Here is an 11,085-nt window from a genome sequence, read left to right as displayed (position 1 = left end):
CTTACTATGTAGCCCTGGCTAGAACTGGATATGTAGATGAGGATATGTAGAGATCTACCACCTCTGCCTCCCAAGTGCTGGGATTAAAGGGGTATGCCACTATGCCCAGCTACAAATATATCTTCTTACATAGCCAGGTACAAACTCAAATAAAAATGAAAGATTATCAGCCGATGCCAGAAGCCACTGTGGAGTTGATAGATGCTTTCCATGATGGAGGCGGGAGGAATATTTCCTTAGTTTTCAAATAGAGCTGCCTCTGTTGATGAAGGGAGGCGCTGACACAGCTCTTGGGCAGCTGTGCCAGAGGAGGGAGAATGTGCCCTAGGCTTGGCAGGGGCACTCTGGGGGTGGGTTGTGTTAAACCTCCAAGGCACAGACATCTCAGCTAGGCCCTGTGAATGTGACTCCAGCTTCTCTGTTCCCTTCTCATGTTTGGGGAACCTTTCTTAGATAACCTGTTGGTGAGACTCAACAGTTTATAACCATGCTCAAACTGTGAGTGACTTGTAGCCCATGAAGTCTGCCAGCCCTTAGTAGTATTTCTCAGGAGTTGACACTCCCAGAGCACAGCCTGGCAGATGAGAGAGCCCTGGCCCCAGACACAAGTTTGGCTTTACACGGTCATGTGAGAGCACCACTTAATAGCTTTGCCAAGGAACCCGATTACTGAAGCAAACAAAAGACTCCACTTTCCCTCTGGGTAAAGGGTGCAAGAGCATTCTTTTTAAAAGGACTATGAATGAGTTTGCTAACTCTCTTGGCTCATTCCTTTTGCATCTCTGCATGTCTAAGAAAAATGTTATAGATTTCAGATTTTTTTAGATAGTCAAAAAATTAAGGGACCTATAGATAGGAGAAGCATGCTCTATAAAACACTGAGAAAATACACTTACCATTGTGGTTAAAGTATCAAAATGAACGGGAAAGAGCCCAAGCTAGAATATGCTTGTAGAATAGCAAGAGAGGGTCAAGATCTGGCACCCCAAAGTATGCCGGGCTGGATGTCCAAAGTGGGTGAGGCTGGCACCATACCCTAGCCCAAGGGACTCCTATGATAGGAGCCCAGACTCTCTGTTTGCAAGTCATTGCCCTGAGTCCTGAAAATGCTCAAAGCCCTGGCACTTGCTCTGGAGCGAACCTTTGCTAGCCACTGAAGGTGGGTGAGAATTGGGGGGGGGGGGGTTTGCAGAATTATGAGTGATATTTTACAGGTGCCATGAGATAGGTTTCTGTTTCTTCTTTGGTAGAAATGCCTTTTTCAAATCCCACATTAGCTTTGAGTGCTTGGCCAAACTTGCTCCAGAAAGCTTCAGACAAAACCCAGTGCCTCAGGTTTCCAGAATGTGTTACAGAAGGGTTCTTAGCCTGATCCCAGTTCTGTCCCATGTGATGGCCCATGTTCCCTGGAACCCACAGTGGAGGGGGAGCAGGGAGAGCTGGGCTGTGGCCCGCGGCCCTGCCTCCTGGTCCTGTACCTTCTTGTTTCCTAGCTCTTCACTGTTCTCCCTTCTGCTATTTCCCCTTAGGCAAAAATTAGTGCTGTTGTAAAAACAAAATGCCAGCCACAAAAATACCCCAAAATGACAACATAACCCTTCTTCACCCCTGGTAGAGAACCCTGAGTAGGCCTTAACGCATTGTCTTCTCTGGTAACCTCGTCTACAGCTGCTGCTTGACCCCTGTTTGGGACACTGTTTATAGTATTTCTGTCTGTAATGTGCGTTTAATATAGAAATCCTCTTTTTTTGTTCTGAAACCTGTAAATGCTTTGTTTCCAAACCACCTCTCCTCACTGCTACAGTTCAGTGGGCCTGGCACAGATTTCCTTACCCTGGCCTCACAGTACCTGTTTGGAGTTTAGGAGAAGTCTGGACAACAGACAAAGGAAAAAAGAAGAAAACAAAACACTGGGTGGGATGGCTGTTCTCTTGGGCGCACACCCTTGGTTGCAGGTGGTTCCTTTTTTAGGTAGAGGAATCCCATTATGCAGAATGAAAAGTGAGGCCCAAGGCACATGAGTGGGAAGGGAAAAGGAGAGCTTTTCTCCCTGTTATCAGGAACATTTACAGTGCAGACAGCAGAAGGCAGGAGGGGCGTTCTCCCCGGGCATCTGCCAAGGAAGTGTCTTTCCTGGGGAAGCTGCAGTTACAAGTGGCACTGCCTGTTCCCTAACCCCAGATACTCTAAAATGGTACCCACTGGCTCCCACAGTTAGGAAACATAGGCATTGGCCAACGCTGGCCGGAATAGCCACACACTAACCAAGAATGCCGCTCATCATGAGCCTCTGCCTCTGCCTGATGAGAAGGTTAGGGATCCTCTCATAGCTTCCTAGGGTCCTTTCCCTTCAAGGCTGCCAGAAAAACCCAGGAGAGGAAGCACTGTGGAGCATCTGCCGCGCCTCGTGCCTCCCAACGTGACCACTAGAGCCAAAGCTGAGCAGTGGTACTGTGTGAACCGTGAACACACCTCTCGATGTAAATTTGTATATCTATGTGTGTTTATGGGTTTCAGTTCAGTGTGGGGGCAGATACTATTTATATATACTATACCCTGACTGGTAACAGTGAGACTGTTTTTAAAGCTACTAGTCTGAAAGCCATAGGAACTTTCTCTGGAAGCTTGCCCTGGCTTGACTCCCCCAGCATAGCCAGGATTCGGAGGGAGCCCAGCCGCCACGCATGGCCTTATGTGGAGACATGGATGTGGGGCTGGGTCTCTAAGAAGATGGGTGGTACACACCCCTACACTCAGGTAATCAGTTTTCCTCATCAACAAAGCAATAGTCTTACTGATTTGGGGACCAGTCACAGACACCTCCTTCCCCTCAAGTCAGTCTGTGGGGAAAGTGTTAGCTCTACGGTGACCGTCTCAGATAGCCACTTTTAGTATTCACTATGCCCAGCTGCTTCCTGCAGGACAGTGGCACCCATTAGGCCCTCTGTGCCACTGGATACTGGCCAGTGAAGTAAGGGGTTTGCTTTTAATCACCCTACTATTCCCTTGGGGTGAGGCAGGAGAGCGGCAGCAGACAATGCCCAGAGCTGCGGTACATAGAAGCCAGCGTGGGGAGGATCAGCTGTGCCAGGAACACTTTGCCTGTCCACTCTGGCCTTCCCTAAAGCTTTTCATTTGCCCGTGTTTTTAATCTGTGCTGTTGTGAGTTTTTTGGTGTGTTGCTTTGTGAGTTTTTTTTTTATTTAATTGTGTAACTTTGTTTTCGCCGTTACTGTGAAACCAAGGTGTTCTGCTTTAAGGTTTTTTTTTTTTTTCCTTTTTTGGTTCTAATTTTTTTTAACAAATGTTACATTCTTATTTAAGAGAATAAATTCCAAACAATCTTCAGGTTTCTGAGTTTTTCTTTTCTTTCTCTTTTTCCTGATTGGAGGGTGGGAAAGGGAAGGCTCGGGCAGGTGTGGAGCGTGGACTGTAGCAGCCACTGTTCCCCAGAGCCCTGACTTACGCTGAGGGTAGGGAGGGCCCAGATGGCCGTGGGGACCGAGTCACCCACCTAGTATAGAGTCCTGATAATGGAAGGACCTTGTTCAGGAGGGGCATGGGGCAGGATGTTTTATTTTGCAGCAATTGTAAATAGAGAAAAGGCAGGAAAATGATATTCTTGCCCATGTCTCTCCCCTGTTCACTGAGCCAACCTGAGGGACCTCAGGATTGGCAGATGGAGGATAAATAACTACACAGAGCCCAAGGCTACTGAAAAGACATAGCAGCAGCAGCATCCTCAGAGCTGGGACTGGTTAGGTGTCTTCCCTCCCCATTGGTGTGCTTGCTAGGGATGCCTTCGGGCATTCTGACCAGGGTCCTGAGAACTCCGAGGCTCCTTGCTCTTTGCTCCATCGCTGGCATCTCTCCTGTGCCGTAGTAGCAGGGACCTGAGTTCCAGTATCTAGTTTCATTGGACTGCCCTCAAGCCTGGAGAGCCAGCCTGAGCCACTCACTCACGCCGGGGCTAGCTAAGGAGTAGTGAAACTGCTGCCATGTCAGCATGCCAGCTGTGGGAACACAGGCGAACAGGGCCAGCAGTGGGCACCTTGGTGGCTGAGGTACTCTATACTGAGTTTATTCTGTTGGGTCCAGGAAGTCCTGGTGTTGTCCCTTGCTAGCATTCTCCAGCTAGCACTAGACCTCTGAGAAGTTGAAGAGCATCAGGCTTCTTTGTGGAGTTGGCACACTGGGCCAGGACCCTCCATGCCACAGTAACCTCCGCCTCTTTCTTTGAAATAGTGTTCTGTACCTGCAGAGGAATTGAGGAGAGAAGTGGCAGAGACACGGATTGACCAAGAGCCAGGAATAAGAGAGGATCATACACTCTAACCCTTAGCTGCCCTTGCCACCATCCCAGACCTAATCATAAGGCGAGGAAGGCCCTTGTCATTAGGACAATGTACTGATTTGCCTGATAGCTGATGTGATTCTCTGCAGGCCCTTGTAAAGTTCCTGGGAAGTCCCCAAGGGCACTCAGTTTCTCACTGAAACATCTTGAAATTGTTCTTTTTTTTTTTTCTTACACATTCCCTGGTGGTTTTTTAAATTAAGACATTCCCTGGCACAGAGGCTGAGCACAGGCATGGAAGAACAGACCGTACAAATGACCACTCTCTTATTTTCATGCTGAAGTGGAGGGTAGGATGGTGCTATTGAAGGGCCCCACAAGGGGCCCTCTAGAGTGTGAATGAGAAGAAACCACCCAGTAGAGCGCTCACCTCAGAGTAGGTGGACATTTTAGGAAGACCGGATTCCAGCTCCAAGCATGGCCTCGCCTCACAGCTCGTATTGGCAAGCATCTGCCAAGTGCCAACAAGCAAATGAGTCATGATGAACAGTCAGGGACCCCACTCATGAGCCTGCTGGCTGCTCCTGTCCCCACCCACGGTGTTTATCAAATGTCAGCAGTCACTCATTGTTTCCTCATGACACAGTTCCAGCGGGTGTAGGATTGATTGTGCAAAAGCACCCTGCGTACACCTGAGGAAGGGAGGCGGGCCTCTGAGCATAGGGAGGAACCTTCAATTACTTCCGGGTGTTGCTGGCCACGTGTTCACCATCTCTCTCTTTTACTTCCTATGGGTCATCTTTTTCTCAACTCTGCAGAAGTGGTTTGTCAACATTTTTGAGAGTCTTTTAAGGACAGTTGGCAAGAGGTTAGGTTGCTGTCAACGTTGAAGCTTTGGTCTAACTAAGGCTGAGTTTAGTCACCCTGATTCTGATGGCCTTTTCCTCTCAAGGAGCTATACTTAACGTAGAGGCAGAATGCTCTCCAACAGTGAAGGTAGACATTCACTGTAGGTAGTAGGGAGGCTTAGGAAAACGTAAGAGAATGCAGGAACATGGGTCTGGCCTGCTCTAGATTATCCCGGGATAATCATTGGTAGGGGCTGTACAGATGGAGTCAGGATTTCTACTGGCCTCTTCCGGTTTCTTTGCTTTAATTTTTTTCTGTCCTTGGTCCTTTGTGATTGTACATTATGTGTTAAAGTACCCACAGTGACTTGTGACTGTCTTCCTCCTTCTGGGATTCTGTGAGATACCAGGATTAGTCCCTCATCATCAAAGTCACTGCAGAGGAACTGGAGCCTGATTCTTTGTATGTCCTCAGCTGTGACTGTTTGTCCCTCATGGCTAACTTCTCCCTGTCATGAGAACCCAGCATCTTGGTGCCCAGTATCGAAGCCCTCCCTGAGACTCTAAGGTCAGATGTCGCTGCATTTGATGCTCAATGCTGGCTTACCTCTCTTTTCAGGTTCATTCCTTGAGAAAGGCGACCTTGGTGACAGGTCCTCCTTCACTTAAAAATAATTACAGGAGACCAGTGTAGCAACTCAGTGGGCATAGTTTTTCTCTGATGCACCCAGGACAACTATTTGGAGAAAATTCTAGAAAGAGCCATCCCCTTGACATTCAGTATGCTCAGATTGAAACTTGAAAAATGAGTTGTGAATCAGACTGACTGGAACATTGGAGCAGGGAGCTCATCTTTGACATTGGCATCCCTTGGAAGGAGATTATAATGGCTCCTATGTCCTTTTCTAGGACTGCCAGCATCTACAGTTACAGGTTAGGGAAGCCAGCTATGTGGTGTCCTTCCCACTGTTCCACCACTCGGAGACCAGGTTGGTGGGCTCTGTATAAAGGCACATGCTCTCCCCTAGAGTTGAGTCTGATGAGTGACTAAGCCACCTCTCTGTCTTGTGTTCCTGGAGAGTCAACACTGGCAGAAACCGTGTGACACGTGAAAAGGAAGGAAGGACGGAAGGAGGCTCCAGGCACTGCTGGCCTAACTCTGTAATCTCTGAGAAGCAGCTATACAGGTGTAGGGTAAGGGGACTGACTGATGGGGTGCGCAAGACTAAAGCCAAAATCCTCCTGTTTGGGTTCCCGTTCTGCATCCCCTGGGAAGGGGCTGGAGGATTATTCTCAGAAGCATTATAGAAAATTAGAGGTTTGTGAACCCTTCTTGTCTTCTTCCATGATTGACACTCTTCAGCATGCCTGCCACAGTAGATCACAGAATATAAAGTCGGAGGCTAGAGATACAGATGAGTGACAGGGTAGTTGTTTTAGCCTGCTCAAGACCCTAGATCAAATCCCCAAATCCCCAAATCCCCAGTACCATTACAAAAAAAAGATAGAAGAGAAGAGAAGGCGATCACTAAGCCAGGTGTGGTGGCGTGTGTCTGTAATCGAGCGTCCAAGAGGCGGAGGTAAGAGGACGGCTGTGATTTCAAGACCAGCCTGGGCTACATAGCCAGCATTACACGAACGGCATAGCAAGAATCTATCTCAAAAAAGAAAAGTAGCCAGGCAGCGGTGGCACAGGCCTTTAATCCCAGCACTCGGGAGGTAGAGGCAGGCAGATCTCTGTGAGTTTGGAGCCAGCCTCTTCTACAAAGTGAGTTCCAGGATAGCCAAGACTACACAGAGAAACCCTGCCTCAAACAAACAAAAAAGTAAAATTAAGTAGAGAAATAGGAAGGCACATAACGGTGCTGATGACGGCAGTGCCCATGGGCAGTGCCAGCTGTGTACCAGACACTGGCAGCTCTGAATACACTCGCTAAGCCCTTCAGTGGTCTGGGTTAGAAGCAGACACGGAAGCCAAGGACCCACGGTGGGATGTGCCTGTGTGCCTACTGTGTACACAGATTCCCTTTGCCCCTACTCTGTCATCTCACACTCGTGAGAGCTCTCTGAGAGCGAGAGCTTTGCACTGGCATTTCTGTGAAGGTGTGGATGCGCCTTGTGCGTCAGCAAGGATGCATCTCTTTATTACAGGAAACGCACGGTCCCTCTTTTTAAGGGGACAGTGATTCCCAGGGCTGGGAACTTGCCTGTGGGAAATCAGAAGCAGGCAGAACAGAGGGTTTCATCACTGATACGTAGGAAGATCATCAAGCTGAGGAAGGGGACCATCAGCCCTGGGTTCCAAGGGAGAGTAAACTGGAGTCACATCAGATACTCATGTCGAAGGCCATAGGGTTGGCGGTGATGTGGACCCGTCTGCACTTCCAGGGGGAACCTACCCTGCCAGCAGGCTTACGGATCTGTTAGCTTCACGTCTTTGCTTCTCTGCCTCTTATTTTACTTTTCCAGTGTCGGCATGGAACCTAAGACTCTACCCATGCCAGGCAAGTGGTTTACCTGTGTACCACTGAGTCAGCTCTCCATTATCCCTTTGTAAAAACCTCCAGTGATGATTTACAGCTCCATTCACAATCCTCATGAGAAATTACTCTCCCTGGCACTGTGCGCTGTTGGAGTACAGGGAAGAAGGAGCGACATGTTTTCGTACTGACAGTCAGAGGCAAATCACCTGTGGCAAGAGAAAAACAGAACTCTTACTTGCTTAGGTGCTGGGGGTTGCCTTTGGGGTCTCCTGCTTGCTAAGAACAGGCTCTTTGCCATAGAATCTCACTCCAGCCTCTGGAAGTTATCCTCATTAGGCTTGAGCCGGTTCCGTTTCAGAACTCTTAAAGTGACCAACTGCTCAGTGTTGCTCTGGGCGTCCTTGTTATCCCAGTGAGCAGCTCTGCTTTTGCCCTGTTGGATGAAATTTGTGGGCATAGAACGCCCACAGGAAGTCTCCTGAACATGTGTGGACACGGCCTTGCCCTAGCCTTGGAAAGGCATGCGCCAACAGAGAGCCCCAGAGCGCCTAGGCAGAATGTACTTAGAAAATGAAAGAAAGCATGCAAAGAGAAGGCTGTTTTCTCACGTGTGTCCAGTCTCTCCTGGGTGTGGTGAGCGGGCCTGCTGTAACACGGAGGCTCTTCTGCTCAGCCGCAAGCTTGTGGCACTCCTGAGAGAAATGGGACAAAGGAGAGCAGTGGACTAGGTCCATCTTTCAGTCCCTGGAATCTCTCCTTTGGGGTTCCCACACAAGCCAGATCTAGAAAGAGGGTAAGGGTGTTTGAGGGGCACCATGAGGGATGGGCAGTCACCTTTGGAGGCAAGGTAGGGTGGGGCTGCAGATAGTGAGGCGTTTGGATCATGTTCTCAGTCTGCTGCATTGGACTGATATGGCTCGGTCTCTGGCGGCTCTGGTTGCCTCTCTCTGGACACAAGCCAAAGGCTGTTTTTAAGCATGGCGGGCCTCAGTTGGCTGGTCCTTCACAGCTTGCCTTTCCATGAGTTGGACGACTTGGGCCAGCACCTTGGGGAGGACCCCTGAGCTCATGACTCTTCTTGCTGCACACTTCAGACAAGCCACACTCAGATCTAGATGGTTTGGGGGACCTGTTTTCTCTGAGGTTAGAGGTCATTTGATAGAGCTGCTAAGCCAGGGCTCCTGTTTTCTCTGAGGTTAGAGGTCATTTGATAGAGCTGCTAAGCCAGGGCTCCTCGAGCTCAGCGCCGTGGACATTTTGGACCGGGTAATTCTTTGGGGGTCCGTCTTGTACACTGTAGTTTCTCTGGATTCTACCCATTAGAGGCCAGTAGCATCCTCCTACTTAAGTTGGCCGACCAGACAGCATCTGTAGATGTTTACCAGTTGACCCAGGAGGAAGAAGTCAGATTGGGAACTACATATGAAGATAAGCCATTGATGATAGTACATCTTATAGAAGGTCAGGGACAAGACAAGGTAGGAATGAGGAAGGGGGACATGAACTCTTACCGTCCACATCAGGAGCTCTGGACTTTACTGCCCGCTCCTATGTAAACCATGAGCATGTGCACACCCCAGGGATCCCAGTGTGTATGTGCTCGCTCAGGAGGAGTCAGTATGGACTCACACTGACACTCTGTACTAAAGGATATAGACAGCACACTTTAGTTAGAAACCAGAACAGAACCACTGCTCTCTTACTCAACCCCCGTGGGTTCTCCCTGCACCCACAGAATGTGTTCATCCCCTGTGGTGACCACAGCCTCAGAGGGCTGCAGTTATCCAAGCAGAACAAGCGTAGGCACCTTGTTTGAGCTACTTGCTGTCACCTGTCGTCCACTCCCGCAGTGACCTTCATGCACATTCTTCCCCATCTCTAGGGAAAGGAGAGGAGGCTCCCTGCTCCTCTCTCTATCCTAAAAGCCTCTTGTTAACAGCAAGGAGCTAAACGGAATCAGTCCTGATTGTTTAGAAGTGTCTCCGAATGTCAAATATGATTATCATTGGTAGAGATTCCAGAAAGTGGCAGAACAGTTGGAGAGGGAGAAATGATTAGACTTGGTTCTATTGGCTAGCTGACGGGTTCCCTTCAGGGTCTAGGCACCCTAGAGGGTTAGACAGGATTGCCTGATGGGTTGTATTCCTTGCCAGCAGAAAGAAACAGCTCAGTTTGGAATTCTCTAGTCCCCAGCAATCCCAAGGGCATTGAGCTGCACTGGATACCAGCTCTTTCGGAGACAGTTAAATGTGGTCACCTACTCTGTCTTCACTTTTCCTTGAGCCTGCATGGATAGGATGTGAAGTCACCAGCTGACTCCATAAACTAAGACTGTAAGCAATTCCCCGGTAGGGTTTACCTTAAACTAGGTCTATCTATGCTTGATCTGGGGAGAGCCTGTTACAGCTCCCACCATCCTAGCAGAGCATCCGTCCATCACAGGACTGAGATCTGTATGGCTCTGTCCCAGCTCATTACAAAAGCCTTGTGCCCCGAAGCCTGGGGTCACCTCATGGCCCAGTGGCTGGAGCAGAGGCTTTAGAATCAGGGCATGAATGAGGACCTGCATGAGCGACAACTGTAGAACCCAACTTCTCTCCTTCCACAGGGTTGGGTCCTCCACAGCCTGGTTCAGTGCACTGTCGGTCCTTTGGCCTGAGTTTCCAGAGTCTGGTTGTCTAGAGCCCAGACACTAACAGTCCTTTCCCAGCCAGCCCTCCTGACCTTCTAATAGATGGAAGCAGAAGCGTAGCCGATAGCTCCTGTGTCTCAAGTGGAAGGTGTGGGTCGCTAGAGGAGGTTTTATCCTTTTCCAAAAATAATCTCAGCTCAAGAGAGTGCAGTATATGAGATTTTGTGTCTTTAAAGAGGAACAAAAGAAAGCAGAGAGGCCCTGGAACCTAGTTCAGAGAGCCTTTCATTGACCCATCCATCACTTCTAAGACGTTATAAATCAGTTCCATGAATCAGAACCAAGTCTCCTCTGGGACTGCATAGCTGGCAGCACGTGTACTACTGTGGAACTAGCTTTTGATGTGGACTGGGAGTGTCAAAAGGGCCCTGGCTACGATGTGACTCAGCGGTGGAAGACTTACCTAACAGGCACCACAGAAAGAAATCTGGCATCTTAGGGAAATCCCATCGGCACAGACGTCCTTTCTCACTGGTCACAGACCTCTGTCCTGCTACTGTTGGTCTAGCTTCTATCCAGTATGCAAGCCGCTCCCTGGAACTAACTCACTGTGAAGGGAAATAGCAATTGTATCCATCAAAGGACCTTCATGTGGAGTGTCCCCTGAGCCGGTAGCAAATCTGTCAAAGCTCCCCTTTCATTTCCCCTGCCCTCTGTACTGTCTAGTGGCTTGCCCTTCTCCAGGGCTGGGTTATCTGCCCTTGGTTCCCATGGCCTGTGCACCATCAAGTGAGCAACTTCAAAGACCATCTTAAGTTCCTTTATCAA

The 11,085-nt window shown here is 49.2% G+C and overlaps 1 protein-coding gene across 23 annotated transcripts in view; it reads left to right on the top strand.

Annotated features, from left to right (window-relative positions):
• The window catches only part of Mical3 (microtubule associated monooxygenase, calponin and LIM domain containing 3), a 201,824-nt gene that overhangs the window by 131,526 nt on the left and 59,213 nt on the right, over positions 1 to 11,085 (top strand). The gene's annotated exons all lie outside the window — the stretch shown is intronic.

Source organism: Mastomys coucha, unplaced genomic scaffold (genome assembly GCF_008632895.1).
Source record: "Mastomys coucha isolate ucsf_1 unplaced genomic scaffold, UCSF_Mcou_1 pScaffold20, whole genome shotgun sequence".
In the NCBI taxonomy this organism is placed as follows: Eukaryota; Metazoa; Chordata; class Mammalia; order Rodentia; family Muridae; genus Mastomys; species Mastomys coucha.
Note: the sequence above shows the minus strand (reverse complement) of the source record. Positions and strands in the feature narration are given on the sequence as shown.